Below are 16,181 nucleotides of genomic sequence, written 5' to 3'. Positions count from 1 at the left end.
CCCCTTTACCCAAACTAATGCTTTATACTTCTACTGGTTTCCCTTGATGATAAATATATTTTTCATTCAGTTCAATACTACTGTTTGAAAGGTCTGCCACTTGAGTTATTGGGATATGAAAATTTACCTGTTTTAATTTGATGTATTAGTATTTGATTATGATGGAAATTTAATTTGTAATTCTGTATACCTGAAAGCAATAAGAAAATATGTTGGATTTACTATAAAGATTTTAAAAATTAATTCTAAAGCTTTTCTTTTTGTCAGAAGCTGTGGTGATCAGTGACTTTGGTGAAAGCTAAGAAGGTTCAAACAAATTTGCAAATGATATACAACTTCTAAGGTAAGCTACTATGATGACTCAATCAAGATTTTAAGTGCTCTTGACAGACGTGTAGACTATACTCAACATACCAAAATAAAATGTTTCAGGAATAAATATAATATTGTATTTAAATTTTATAAAGCCATTGCAGAAATAGTAGACTGATTTATAGCAATATGATAGACTAGAGAGCCTGAATTCCTCCCTCCACCAAACATGTAAAGTACTAGATTCAGTATAAAAAATATCCTTTAACATGAATGGATGAGCCCATTAAGAAAATAAGGGAAAGTTTCTGGGGCTAGAAACAAAACAAGTATAATATATCCTGTGAGATAAGCAGGTGCTGAAGTCCTTGAATACTTTGGGGGCATCCATGGATTTCTGTTGGCATTGAAACTTTGTGTAAGGAGCAGAATGAGGAGTAGAGAAAAAGATCCCTGGGTCCCATATAAAGGTAAGAAGCCTGATCAGAGACCATCTTGCAAAGATATTCAGTTCTGGGTAGACTTAAAATCTTCCTTAATAATTCTTGGTTATCAGCTCACATTCACTTGAATTTAGGGCCTTAATTTACACAATTTTTATAGTTTCTAAACTCCACAAGTGGAGGATTTTAATTTAAATTGGACCTCAGTCTGTAATACTCTCAGGTACCTTGTAAGACCAATAAAAAATCCTCCATGGAGGAATGTACGATCAATGCATTCATCAAATAATTGTAGTTAAAATTCTAACAAATAAGCGCGTACACGTTTTTTAAAATTGCAAAATGTAGCAAGGGAGAAAACATCAAAACACCAAGAGCAAGAGTCAGCAGAAACAGCAAACAACTGAAAGAGATCTATAGAGATTTCGATTATTAGAAATATACATTACATGAAATAAATATGTTTATGGCCCGTTGCAGTAGCTCGCACTTATAATCTCAGCACTTTGGGAGACTGAGGCAAGAGGATCGCTTGAGCCCGGGAGTTCAAGACCAGCCTGGGCAATATAGTGAAACCCTATCTCTACAATAAATAGAATTAGCTGGGTGTGGTGGTGCGTACCTCAGGAGGCTGAGGTGGGAGGATCGCTGGAGTCTGGGGGTCAAGGCTGCAGTGAGCCATGGTCACACCACTGCACTCCAGCCTGGGCAACAGATTGAGAGCTTGTATGTATGTCTAAATATGTACATATGTACATAGTTTAATATGTTCAATAAATAAAATAGGGATTATAAAACATAAATAAAGAGTAAGGGGCTATAAAGTGACCAGGTACATTAAAAAAAGAATTGGCAAGAAATAAATACTCATTGTTTTGTTTTGCTTTTATTCAGCTTAGTTATTTTGAGATTTATTCGTATTGTCTGTAATGTATATTAATAGGTTTATTCCATTTTATTGCCAAGTAGTATGTCACTTTATGAATATACCACAATTTGTTTATCTATGCTGTGTAGATGGAGATGAATTGTTTCTAATTTTTAGCTAATACAGATAAAGATACTATGAATATTCATGTATAAGTTTTTACATGGACATATGCATTCTTTTCTTTTGAGTGAATTCCTAGGAATGGAATGGTAGGTAGTTTTTTTTATTTTTTGTTTTTTATTTTATTTTTTATTTTTATTTTTTTTTAAGACAGAGTCTCACTCTGTTGTCCAGGCTGGAGTGCAGTGGTGCAATCTTGGCTCACTGCAACCTCCACCTCCCAGGTTCAAGCAATTCTCCTGCCTCAGCCTCATAAGTAGCTGGGATTACAGGAGTGTGCCACCAAGCCCAGGTAATTTTTTAATTTTTAGTAGCAACGGGTTTTCACCATGATGGCCAGGCTGGTCTGGAACTCCTGACCTCAAGTGATCCACCTGCCTTGACCTCCCAAAGTGCTGGGATTACAGACGTGAGCCACCACACCCAGCCTTTTTTTATTTTTTAAGAAGCTGCTAAAACCGTTTTCCAAAGTAGTTATTAACAGGTAATTGAATAACAAAATTGTGGTATATCTATACAATGAAATACTCCTCAGCAATATTTGTAACAAAGTGGATGAACCCCAGAACAATTATGCTATGTGAAAGAAGCCAGACAAAAAAGAATATATTACACTTATTAAAAAATTCTGAAAAATATAAGTGCTGTATAGCAATGGAAGCATATCAAATGCAGAGGAGACAACAAGAGAAGGGAGGAAAGGAATTCAAAGGGATAGGAAAGATTTAGGAGGTTCACTATCTTGATGTGATGATGGTTTCACAGGTAAATACACATATGTCCAAACTTTTTGAGTTGTACACTTTAAATATGTGCAGCTTATTGTTAATTATTTCTTAACAGAACACTTTTTAAAGAAATAAAGCCAGAAAATAGAAACAGTGAATAGAGGAACATGTCTTGATAATAATTCATGTGAAAGGCTTGCAGATTGAGTTTCTATTTGGATTATATGACCGTTAAGCCTTTCAGTGCAATTCTATGAAAATAGGAAGAGAACAGGTATGATACTTGCAGTATTAACAGGAATTATGAATTAGGATTCAAAGATTTGATAACATCAGCAAAGATAGCCTTAGGCAGCCATATCGATACCAGTCTCGCCTCCAGATCAGAAACATCCAGACCCTGAGACCAGACAACTCACCTAGAGTGTACTTGAGAAAAAGTTTAATCTCTCGGATAAAATAAGAAATAACTAAAATCATTAACTTCTTAAATAAAGGAGAGTGGGAGTACCACATAACAAACACAGGAAGCTAAAAAACTCTTGAAAATGATCTGTGAAAAAAGAAATGTATGGTTAGTAGGAAGAATTAATTGAAAAAGGAGAAAAACCCAGTAACTTTTTTCCCTGCCCTATATGCCAGTGGCTGACCAGTGCCCCTTCTGAATGACCCATTTGTCTTCTAAAATAGATAATGTTAGAGCACTTTCAATTAGGTTATAGCCACCTTGTGTGGGTCTGGGAGCTGTTTTGTCTCTTTTAGGTAATGTTTATGCATGCCTTACTGATTTCCTATGGTAGATTTTATAGTTAAATTCACAGCATTTATATTATTTATAGTAGTTCCACATTATTTGGGTTATCTTAATCTGCCCAACTATCTATAGCAGTTAGCAGCATGCAAAAGGGCATCTTTAGTTAAGTACAATTTTTGAATTCTGCAACTAAATTTAAATTGAATATCATAGATCAAAATAAACCCCAGGCTGATTAAAAGGAGAATAAGTATTATAGCTGGTAGCATGTTTATCAACTTTTTGGACAGCTGGTAACTTTTCCATTTTGGAGTGAAAAAACAAAACAAAACACTGAAGAGCATTTTATAGAATAGAATTATTATATAACATTTTTTGTACAAATGAATGTTGGTTAAACCAAAATTAAAAAGGTAACATTAGAAGAAATATTTGAACCAAATAACAAAGCATGTTTATGAGAAATAACTTATTAAATTTTATAAGAAAAATCTCAAGACTATAGTAAATGAAATACAGATATGAATTTATAGTTCTCACAAGAACAAAGTGAAAAACACAAAAAGGAGTGTTCAATTCCACAAGTAATCAAATAAATGCAAATTAAAACTATAAGAGAACATTTTATTTCATTCTAAATAAGCAAGAATTCAGCAAGGTACTTGGGGATGGTGAGGTTTTGGTGAACCTCATGGTATACTCATGTTGGTAGCATCTTTAGTTAACTAAACTATATTAAATTACTTTTAGAAATCAGCATATAGCAAGGTTCTAAAAATGTATGTATGTTTTGACCCAGTCAACCAATTTGTGATATTTTTCCTAATAAAATAAACTAAGTAAGGAGGGAAAAATAATGCATGAAAATATTTTGATAGGATTGACCATGAGAGTGACAAATGGGAAATAACCTAATGTCAGTGATAGTGGGTTAAGCAAATTACTATAGCATTAGTGTTGTCAAAAATGATAATTTTTTGCTGGGTGCAGTGACTCATGCCTGTAATTTCAGCTACTTGAGAGGCTGAGGCAGGAGGACTGCTTGAGGTCAGGAATTCAAGAGCAGCTTGGGCAACATAGTAAGACCTCATCTCTAAAAAAATTTTAAAAATTAGCCAATATGGTGGCATGCCTGTAGGGCCAGCTACTAGGAAGGTTGAGGCAGGAGCATCACTCTAGCCCGGGAGTTGAAGGCTGCAGTGAGCTATGGTCATACCATTGATTCATGTTTCTTATCTGTAAAGTGGGGCTAATATAATAATATTTGCTTTAGTTTTCTTTCAAGGCTATTGTAAAGAATACATATGAACAATCTGGATGTTATAAAATGCTATATAATTATAGTGAGGAATATTAATTTAGCATTTTTTGTTTACATTTGTATCAACTTAACAAATTTTCAGACATCTTTGAGGTAAGCCATTTAATTTCTGGGATTTAGAAATATATATTCAAAATATGTGGTTGTAATCATTGACTCGTTTATCTTTGCTATGCTTTTTACTTAACCTTTGTGGCAGACCCGTTGATTGTCTATGCAAAAGTCATACCAACCTCCTACTTTCCTGCTTTCTTTTTATGATTGAGGCAAAAAATGCCAGATACTTATTTTTCTAGTCTCCTTTGCACTTAGTGGGTAACTGTTTTATTCTCTTCAGGCCAAAGAGATATAGAAGTTTATTGGAGAGCTCCCTGAGCAATATTTTCCCCCTAAGAAAAGAGAAGTTATGTGAAGAAGTTCCCCCTTTCCCTCCCTGTTTCTTTCCTTCCTTATTTGGATGTTGTAAATGAGACTCTCCCTGGAATTGCCAAGCCACTGCAGCAGCCAGCCTCCAAGATGGCCCCCACCACCTGCTGGTATTTGCACCCTGTGGATTCATTCTTCTTCCATACTGTGCCAAGACTGGTCTGTGTGACCAATAAAAAACAGCAGAATGTTAATTTTAAGATTAGATTATTAAAGACATTGCGGTTTCCATCTTTATCACACTTTTGCTGATCACTTGCCCCGGGAGAAGCTAGCCAAGTGAGCATCCCTATGGAGAGGCCCAAACAGCAAAGAATCAAAGCCTCTAGCCAGTAGCCAGTAGTCCTTCTTCCAGCTCCTGTCAAACTTCATGATGATTGCATTCCTGCCTGAGGCTGACATTTGAGTCAGAACCATTTAGCTAACTGCTCCTGGATTCCTGACTCTCAGAAACTATGTGAAATAATAAATCTTAAGCTATGGGTTTTAAGCTTACAAGTTTTGGATAATTGTTACACAGTAGACAACTAATTTGATACTGGCACTAGAGGTTGATTGATGCAGTAGACTGATTGTGTCCCCACAAAATTCCTATGCTGAAACTTAATCCCTAATGAGATGGTATTTGGACATGGGGCCTTTAGGAGGTGATTAAGTCATGAAGGTGTAGCTGTCATGAATAAGATTAGTGTCCTTGTAAGAGTCCTGAGAGAGCTTGTTTCGCCTTCCACTATGTGAGGATACAGCAAAAAGATGGCCATCTGTGAACCAGGAAGTGGGCCCTCACTGGACACTGAATCTGCTGGCACCTTCATCTTGGGCTTCCCAGCCTCCTGAACTGTGAGAAATAAATTTATATTGTTTATAAGCCACCCATCTATGTTATTCTGATATAGCAGTTCAAATGAAGTAAGGTAAGTTATATCAACAATTTTTTTTTGAGCGAGGGTCTCGCTCTGTTGCCCAGGCTGGAGTGCAGTGATGCTATCACAGCTCACTGCAGACTTGACCTCCTGGGCTAAAGCAGTCTTCCCATATCAGTCTCCTGAGTAGCTGGGATTACAAGTGTGCACCACCACACCCAGCTAATTCTTTTATTTTGTGTAGAGATATGGTCTTACTGTGTTGCCCAGGGTGGTCTCAAACTCCTAGGCTTAAGTGATCCTCCTGCTTGGCCACCCAAAGTGCTGGGATTGCTTTGGGAACAATCCCATATGAGCCATGGTGCCCAGCAACAAATATTTTAAGTGGGCATGGCTTTGGAACTTGGTAGTGGATGAAAGGTCAATGGACATTGAAGACACTGTCAGTGTAAACCTAAAGTATCTTGGAGAAAGTGTAGACTCATGTTTTTTAGTGAGGTTGCCAGGAAGGGCTTAAAGGAAAGTGGGAGAATCTTGTTAGAAACTGGAGGAAAGGGGATCCTTCTAATGTAGTAGCATAAGCTTTATAATGCAACACTGTCACCTGTAGTAATGTAGAAACTAGAATGTGCATAATGAACTGAGTACTGTAGCTAAGAAGATTTTCAACTAGACTTGAAGGTGCCACCTGGTTTATGCCTAAAGAGTGAGAAGAGCAAGTATGCTAAAGAAAGGATTGATAAACCTGAAGGAGCTGAGACTTGATGGTTTTGACCATGTCAGCCTCTCCAAACAGTAAATGATGCTAAATTAAGAAATGGCTTCTTCTAAGTGAAAGGGAGAAATAATAATTTTCCTCAACCTTCATAAGTTCGTAGTTGGGACAGACTCCTGCAGCAAAAAACAGATCAACAAGAGAGAAACAAGCACATATAGTAATGCTGCAGTACAGTACACATGAGAGAAAAGTAACTCAAGAGTAGCTTAGAGTGGTTTAGAATCCCAGCTCATAGAAAATCTTCAATAAACAGCAATAAATTGGCTGGGCGCAGTGGCTCACTTCTGTAATCCCAGCACTTTGGGAGGCTGAGGCAGGCAGATCACGAGGTCAGGGGATCGAGACCATCCTGGCTAACATGGTGAAACCCCGTCTCTACTAAAAATATAAAAAATTAGCCCGGCATGGTGGCAGGCACCTGTAGTCCCAGCTACTCAGGATGCTGAGGCAGGAGAATGGCATGAATCTGGGAGGCAGAGCTTGCAGTGAGCTGAGATCGCACCACTGCACTCCAGCCTGGGTGACAGAGCGAGACTCCGTATTGAAAAAAAAATATTTTAAAGAAACATATTTTAGGGTGAAATATTCTGATTTCCTTCTTGAACAAGGATCAGATAGATCCAAGGCATTGTTAGGAAAACTAAGGACAAAGTTGAGAGTGTGACTGTAAAATCCTTTGTTAATATTTAAGAAAGATCTAAGTTTCTGCCTCAGAGTACTTTTCAGTCACATAAAAGGGCCTCTAAAGAAAGACTAATGGTGTGACTGACCAATCCATTCAATCAAACAATAGCGCATCCAAGAAACTTAAGGGGATGGTCCTTATCCTGCAGCCATTTCAGCAGAATCTCAAGGGTAGAGGAGGTCTTATCTGAAAAAGATTTGTGCGTGTGGCTTTTGTTTAATGCAAAGAACCCCAGTGAGATTCCTAGGACCCCCACAAAGCTTTAAGAGGAATGTATTTTAAGGATCACTACTAGCTTGGATTAAAGGGGTCAGAGAGTACAAAATGAAAAGATGCCTTTGGACCCCCAAACTTCTACAAGTAGGAAGCATGATGAGAAAACTGTTTAGCCGAAAGCAAGTGCTACCTTTCATTAAAAAGGAAGAGTGACTCAGAGGGCTGAACCTGGAAGATGGATCCCAGAGCCATGGAGAATCATTTCCCGATGGAAACAGGACTGAGTCTTAACGAATTTCCAGATTTCCAACATTTCCCTCTGTATTTTAGTAGCCTGATTCTATGTACTTTCCATTTCCCTCCTTTTTTGAAAAGGATTGTCTGTAATGACTGTCTCAACCTCACCAAAAATTGTGTGGGTCAGTGAATTAACTTGCCTCTTTAGCCCAGGGGTTGGCAAACCTTTTCTGTAAAAAGCCAAATAGTAAATATTTTTAGCTTTGTGCCCGTTTTTGCATAGTTTACCAAATAATTTTGCTACCAGAGCTATGCATTTTGCTGTGTCTTGATTCATTTATTGTATTCCTACTTGGAAATTATCGCCTTGACAATGCACAGCTGAACTTTTATACTCATCTCTATATACATGTATATAGACATATGTATTTTTCTACATATGCCTATATTTTTGTATATGGATATTTTGGGTAGCAAGCTTTGTAATGATTTCTCCTAGTATGTTACATTTATTCCTACAATTTTTGTTTTATTGAATGCATAAAAAGTTTTTATTTTTCATATAAAAATGAAAGTTTTCAATATTCGAATTGATTGTCTTTTTCTTCAGGACTCAAATTTTTCTTCTAAGGTAAAGTAAAAAAATGTTCTCCTGTTTAGTTATTTTTTGACTTTTCTTAGGTTTACTTTTTTAACCTCCTGAAATGTATTACCATGTGCATTGTGAAATATTAATTCAGATTCATTCTTTTCTATACTGACATCCTATTTCATTATTTGTTTAATTGGAATTGCTTTGTGCTTGTTACATTTTAAATTAGTTTTGCTACTGAAAAATTTTTGGCCGTGTTTTCTGCTTAATGCATTCTTGTGGATTTTGTCAGTCATAGCTTTATTTTAAATTAGTTTTGCTACTGAAAAATTTTTGGCTGTTTTCTGCTTAATGCATTCTTCTGGATTTTGTCAATTGTAGCTTTATAATGGTGTAATTCTGGTGAAATGAACTCAGTACCATTAACTTAAAAACATATAATTTGATATTCCCATCCTCTCATTATAAAATATACATCAAACTTATTTAGAAATTCCTGTCAGGAGCAAATCTCCATATACTTATTTATTCCTTTATTTAATCAATAATATATTCATGTATTCCTTTATTTTCCATCATTGGAATTTTGTGACTTTTAAAAACTAAATTAGTATTCTGAGAAGTTAATTCTCAAGTTTTAAAATAAATTTTATTTCTTAAAACCATTCTAGATTTACAGAAAAATTGCGAAGATGGTTCAGAGAGTTCCCATATATCCTACAACCAGTTTATTAACTGTTACATATTAACATGTTACAATTAATGAACTAATACTGATACATTTTTACATTATCATTAATGAGAGTCCATACTTTATTCGAATTGTCTTGGTTTTTACCTAATGAGCCTTTTCTGTTCCAGGATGCCACGTTACATGTAGTCATCATGTCTCCTTAGGCTCCTTTTGGCTGTGACAGTTTTTCAGACGTTCCTTGTTTTTTATGACCTTCATAGTGTTCAGAAGTGTTGGTTAAGTGCCTTTGTAAAAGTGTTCCTCAATTTGAACTTGTCTAATGTTTTTCTCTTTATTAGACTGGGGTTATAAGTTTTGAGGAAGATCGCAGAAGCCCAGTGCCATTTTCATCACATACTGTCAATGTGACTTATCACTGTTGATGTTGACCTTGATCACTAGGGTGAGGTAGTGTTGGTGAGGTTTCTCCACAGTCAGGTTTCCATTTCCCCTCTTTTCATGCTGCTCTCTGGAAAGAAGTCACGATCTATAACTCACACTCAGGCAGTGGGGAGTTATGTTCCACCTGCTAATTACTTGGAATTCTTCTGCACAGGAGATTGTCTCTTCTCTCCCATTTATTTATTATTCAATTACTTATGTCAGTATGGACTTGTTATTCTATTTTTAGTGATTTTTATTGTTAATAGAGTGAAGTTTCTCCCTTTTTCTTTCCTGTCACCAAAGAATAAGAATGCCATTGAAGTCGTAACTTAGAAATTTGCCAAACAGATTTTTCTGTATTTGTTATTTTAGTTGAATTCCTTAACTTTTCTAGGTCTACAATTACTTTTTGTTCTGTTTCACCTTATAGATGATGAGCTCTTTAGCAGTTAATGCTTATTTATGTTTGTGTTCTCCGTGTGTTCTACCTGGCATATAGTTCTTGTTCAATAAATGTTTAACAAATGCATTAATAAGGTTGTCGTGTATGGGAAGGGAGTTGCTTACTTGTTTTTATTTTCTGGTTTTTATGAACTTTTACCTTTACAGCAACTTAGGGTCTGACTTCCCTTTCTCTCCTACTAATTTTTACTCTTTTTTTTAAAAAAAATTATTTTATTTTATTTTTTGTAGGGATGGGGGTGTTGCTTTGTTGCCCAGGCTGCTCTGGAACTCCTGGCCTCAAGTGATCCTCCCACCTTGGCCTCCCAAAGTGTTGGGATTATAGATGTGAGCCACTCTCCCTGGCCTCTAATTCTTATTCTTAATTCAGAATTAGGTACAGCTCTTCTGCTTGCTTCACTAGAGTTAGGCTTCCAATAGCTGACCTATTATTATATTTTGTGATCTGCACAGGTATCATCTCTTTAACGCAGTGGTTCTCAAAATGTGGTCACTGGACCAGCAGAATCAACATCCCCTGGGGACTTGTTTGATCTGCCAGTTCTCACCTGCCCTAGATTTATTTAATCCAAAATTCTGCGGACAGGACCCAGTAATCTGTTTCACCTGCCGTCCAGGTGATCCTGATGATACTAATGATAGGGCATCAGTGATCTATGGTATAGTCCTTCACAAGTAGCACAGCTGTTTCTTCCTCTTTTTATCCTCACCCAAGCTATATCACATTTCTGCATTAGGTCTGTGGATTTTGTTTTTTCCTAGTTTTTACGTATAACTTGGAAAAAATTCTGTACACTGAGAATATAAGAATAACATTTTCTAGTGTTCTTAAAAATGACTTAGTATCATCTCATTCATAAATTATTTTGGTGAGTCTTTCCAGTATATTTTTTAATACTTAAAGATTGACTTTTAAAATGCTTTTGGTCTTACTCTTGTAAGAATTGCACACTAACTAATATTAGAGAATAATAAATTTGAGAAGTGCAAGGAATTCATTCCAGTTGCTTCTAATCAATGGTAAGTTTAAGAAATAAAAAAGTAAGGGAAGCCGGGTGCATTTATAGTCCCAGCTATTCAGGGGGCTGAGGTGGGAGGATCACTGAACCTAGGAGTTTGAGACCAGCCTGGGTGACATAGTGAGACTCATCCCTCAAAAAAAAAAATTAAGGGAGAAATACACTTTAAAATTATATTTATTTATTTATTTTAAGACAGAGTCTCGCTCTGTCTCCCAGGCTGGAGTGCAGTGGCACAATCTCGGCTCACTGTAACCTCCACCTCCCAGTTCAAGCCATTCTTCTGCCTCAGCCTCCCGAGTAGCTGGGAAGACAGGCTAATGCCATTATGCCTAACTAACTTTTTGTATTTTTAGTAGAGATAAGGTTTTGCCATGTTGGCCAGGCTGGTCTTGAATTCCTGGCCTCAAATGATCCACTCGCCTGGGCCTCCCGAAGTTCTGGGATTATAGGTGTGAGCCACCACGCCCGGCCAGAAATAAATTTTTAAATGCCGACTTTTCCTTGGGCTAAAATTCCTTGGAAATACTTAACTCCTTTATCACAAAGTTTATAATTTATAAATTAGTAAAGGCATTTACTGTATAAGTGCAATGTCAGTGGAGTGTTAATCTGAAGGGCCAGAAGACTTTGAGAGGAAAAGAAAATTCTTGCACAGTCAAGCTGTTTCATCTCAGTGTTGACATCTTTTGATTGTCTTTAATTGTTCAGTTTGAGATCTTTATTGGTTCTTGGTATAATAAGTTATCCCTCTCTCCCCGCCCCCATCAAACAAATGGTAAATCTCTTTGTGATTAAATAAGTGATTTTTGACTGAAACTTGGACATTCGTGTATTATGGTTTTTTTTGTTTTTTTTTTTTTCATGTATTATGTTATAAGACTCCGGGTCTTACTTAAATCTGTGTTTTAGCAGGCACCCTCCAACACTACTACTGGGGGTGGACAGGGTTGCCTCATTACCACCAGATGGGCTTGGATGTCCAGGTTCTTTGCTTGTTCTCAGTTGACAGCCTGGGGGGGGTTTGCTTGTTACTGCTGGGTAGAGGAGGAGGTTCAGGCTCTCCACTAGGCCTCCACTGGTACCCCTCTCGTTAGGAGGTACAGGAGTGCCTTATTACTGCTCTCTGATGGACCTCCACTGACACCATGTGGAGGGGAGGCCTTGGTACTGCTAAATGGTGGTGAAAGTCCAGCACCCAAGTCCCCTCTGGCACCACTCCTGCAGTGAGGGGAGGAGCACCTTGTGACTGATGCGTGGGCTGCAAGTCCAGGCTCCTAAAGTGGTCTCCACTAGCGCAGATGGGAAGGGGGATATTAGATCATGCTCAAGGGGGATGAATGTCCCAACTTTCCCCTTGTTCCCCATTTAGGGAAAGGGGTTGGGGTGCCCCCTCTTACAGCCAGACAGGGATGGAAGTCTAGGCTTTCCACTTAGTTTTTGCAGGTGGGGGTGGGGTGGAATTTCACTTTTTTCTGTGGTGTTTGTCTGGAGTTATTTATTGCCTATAAGTTTTCTGTCTTGCTGCGCCTTTCATGTTCCTTTGGCTAGAGAAAGCAGTCTTTTTGTGGGGGGTGGGCAGAAAGGGGAGGCAATTTCTTTGCACTTGGTGTTCCTGGGTTGCTGGCTTCACCAGTATCCAGAGTGGGATATAGAAAGCAAAAATAAGAAAATTCAGGATATCATTACCATGTTTTCTCCTGGGTCCTGAGGTCCCTAGCCAGTTTGTCATCTCTCCACCTTTCAGAATCCTTTTGGTTTTAGTTTAAATATAATGTACAGATATTTTGCTCACTTGTTCAGATCTTATTGTTTGCCCTTAGATATGATTATTTTTTTCTTCATGCAGATGTGTTCTTCACTTGCTAAATTTATTTCTAAGTCCCTTAGAATTTACTGTTATTTTAAATGTAATAATTTTTTTTGTGCTTTGTAGTTCTACTTATTGATTCTTGACCTTATATGCAGCTATCTTTCAAATTCTCGTAATTCCAACAGTACTACTGATACTTAGCATTTCTAATAAAGTTAGAATAATGGGTGTTCTAGAATTCTAGGATACATTAATTCTATCTCAATAAAGCAAACACATTTTATATAATAAACATAATGTACATGGCTTTTGGTTTTACTTAGAAGAATAAAGAAAAGTATGTCTACCTGGAAGCCCCTACTTGCATTTTATTGTCCAGGACTAAGTCACACTGACTCCTTTAGCTGACATTCCAGCTACTTGGGAAGCTGAGGTGAGAGCCTGGAAAATTGAGCTTTTATACTGTTTGGCAAAGTGATGAAATAAACAGCATTTTGTTAGGGAAGAAGTGGAGAATGGATATTGGAAGGCAATTAGCTGTCTCTAATACATTCATAAAATATATAACTGCAAAATGCTAATAAACCAGCAGAGGAGTAGATTTGGGAAACATAAGATGAAAAAGTCAACAAGGTAAGGATAAATGGAGTTGTATCATTAAAGTATATTTATGCATTATTTTTCAGAACTGAATTTACTTACATAGACAAATATGGCAAGACAAATATATATGTTAGCCTACTTCTCAGTTCATTGGGGCCTCCTTTTTTTCTTGACAATGCTGTAGAAAAATTAATAAAATCTTGTTCATTAAAGAATATTAAAATAATTGTCCTTTCACAGATATCTAAATGGATATCTGCAACTTCCTTAAAGTTGTCATCCTCTAATCTAAAGTTAATGCGTTTAACATTTCTTATTTTATGATGGCTGTGATTGAATAATGTGTTTAAAACCTGGAAAATTGAAACATAGAATGAATTTAATTAATCCTGTTTACTGTTTATTGATTCTTTTGACTTTAGTGCTGGGATTGCTGATCTTGGCCCTGGATTTTAGAGATAGCTTGCTCTTTTGCAGCTGTGGCATTCTTCTATATGATATGGAATAAAAGAAGGAAAAAAAGTAGTTTGAGCTCTTTGTTCAGATTTGGCAGGGGTGGGGAGGGGAAGGTCATAAAATCCCGGTTAAAGTTTTCTAGATCCACCATCTCTTGCAAAGTATGAACCAAATAGATTAAAACAATAAAGTTTGGGGTTTCTGTTGTTGTTGATTTGCCAATTGACAGTACAGAAGCTGAATTTGAAAACTGTGATTCAAGCAATGGATATTTTACATTTTGAATTTCATTTCTTCTTCTTCCTATTTTTTGAGACAGGGTTTCTTTTCTCTCTGTTGCCCAGGCTGCAGTGCAGTGGTGTGATCTTGACTCACTGCAGCCTTAACCTCCTGGGCTCAAGCAGTCCTCCCACCTCAGTCCTCTGAGCAGCTGGGACTACAGGCATATGCCACCACACTTGGCTAATTTTTGTATTTTTTTGAGAGACAGGGTTTTGCCATGTTGCTCAGGCTGGAATTTCTTATTTTTTAGTGGAATAGAACTTTATGATCCAAAGGAGGAAAATAAGCTTTTGAAGAACTTTTGAAATACTTGATATTTATCGAATAGTTCTTTGAAAATATTTTGATGACTAAGGGTGGTTCACGCCTGTAATCCCAGCACTTTGGGAGGCCGAGGCGGGTGGATCACTTGAGGTCAGGAGTTCGAGACCAGCCTGGCTAACATGGTGAAACTGCGTCTCTACTAAAAATACAAAAATTAGCCAGGCATGGTGGCATGCACCTGTAATCACAGCTACTCAGGAAGATGAGGCAAGAGAATCACTTGAACCCGGGAGGGAGAGGTGGCAGCGAGCCGAGATTGCACCACTGCACCCAGCCTGGGCAACAAGTGAGACTCCGTCTGAAAAAACTAATATTTTGATGAATAAAATGTAAATTAATTGAAAACATAAGGTTCTCTTCAAATATACATGAGGTGAAAGAGTAAAAAGCACATGGCAAAATGATGCTTTTAAAATATGTTTGCTTGGCTGGGCATGGTGGCTCATGCCTGTAATCCCAGCACTTTAGGAGGTCTAGGTGGGTAGATCACTTGAGGTCAGGAGTTTGAGACCAGCCTGGCCAACATGGTGAAACCCCGGGCTCTACTAAAAATACAGTTAGCCGGGCATGGTTGCACATGCCTGTAATCCCAGCTACTCAGGAGGCAGAAGAATTGCTTGAACCCAGGAGGGGAAGGTTGCAGTGAGCTGAGATCATGCCACTCCACTTTAGCCTGGGTGACAGAGCAAGACTCTGTCTCAAAAAAATAAATAAAGAAAATGTGTTTGCTTTATTGAGATAGAATTAATGTATCCTAGAATTCTAGAACACCCATTGAAGTGTATAAGTCAGTAGTTTTTAGTATGTTCATAGAGTTGTGTAACTATCATCACAATTATTTTAGAACCCTTTCATCTTCCTGCAAAGCAGCTCTGTAACCCTTAGCAGTCACTTCCCCCTTCCTCTCAACCCTCCTAACTCTAGGCAACTATGAACCTATTTTATGTCTCTGGATTTGCCTATTCTGGACATTTTATACGAATGGAATCATACAATATGTGACCTTTTGAGACTGGCTTCTTAGCGTAGTGTTTTCACCCATATTGTATTATATATCAGGACTTCATTCCTTTTTTTGCCAAATAATGTTCCATTTTATGAATGTACCACATTTATCCATTCAGCAGTTAATGGACATTTGGTTTTTTTTTCTACTTTTGGGGTATTATGGATAATGCTGCTCTGAACATTCATGTACAAGTTTTTGTATGGGTGTATGTTTTCATTTCTCTTGGGTATAAACCTAGGAGTGGGATTGCTGGGTCATACGGTGACTGTGTTTACTTTCTGAGGAACTATTGACCTGCTTCTAAAGCAGCTGCACCATTTTACATTTTTACCAGCAATGTTTGAGAGTTCCAGTTTCTCTACATTTTTGCCAGTGCTTAGTATGTCTTTTTCATTATAGCCGTCCTAGTGGGTATTCTCACTTTCTGAATATTTAGCATAATGACTTGCAGGGGTTTTTTTTTTACTCAAATTTTAATTTCTGGATTGAAAACATGGGATAAGAATTCTGCCTGTAAGCACTGCTGAAAACTTCTTGGGAAAACGTGAGAGGCTATTACAGTTTTATTTTAGTCTTTCCCCTGATAGAATATCCCCATCCTCTTAAGCTCCCAAAGGTGTGTTTTATTGTTATTTTCTCTTCCCTTTCCCTGAAGGTTTTTGCTTCTGTTATTTGCTTCTGTTATTTTGC

General features: G+C 37.3%; 1 protein-coding gene across 9 annotated transcripts in view; it reads left to right on the top strand.

Annotated features, from left to right (window-relative positions):
• The window catches only part of CAB39L (calcium binding protein 39 like), a 134,949-nt gene that overhangs the window by 14,882 nt on the left and 103,886 nt on the right, over nt 1-16,181 (top strand). For 7 of the 9 annotated variants that reach the window (XM_003270091.4, XM_003270092.3, XM_030813398.1 and 4 more), the window contains one exon: nt 268-343. The gene's annotated coding sequence lies outside the window, so the exon portion shown is untranslated. The remainder of the gene's footprint in view (nt 1-267; nt 344-16,181) is intronic. The other 2 variants (XM_030813400.1, XM_030813397.1) reach the window with 1 other exon arrangement.

Source organism: Nomascus leucogenys, chromosome 5 (genome assembly GCF_006542625.1).
Source record: "Nomascus leucogenys isolate Asia chromosome 5, Asia_NLE_v1, whole genome shotgun sequence".
In the NCBI taxonomy this organism is placed as follows: Eukaryota; Metazoa; Chordata; class Mammalia; order Primates; family Hylobatidae; genus Nomascus; species Nomascus leucogenys.
Note: the sequence above shows the minus strand (reverse complement) of the source record. Positions and strands in the feature narration are given on the sequence as shown.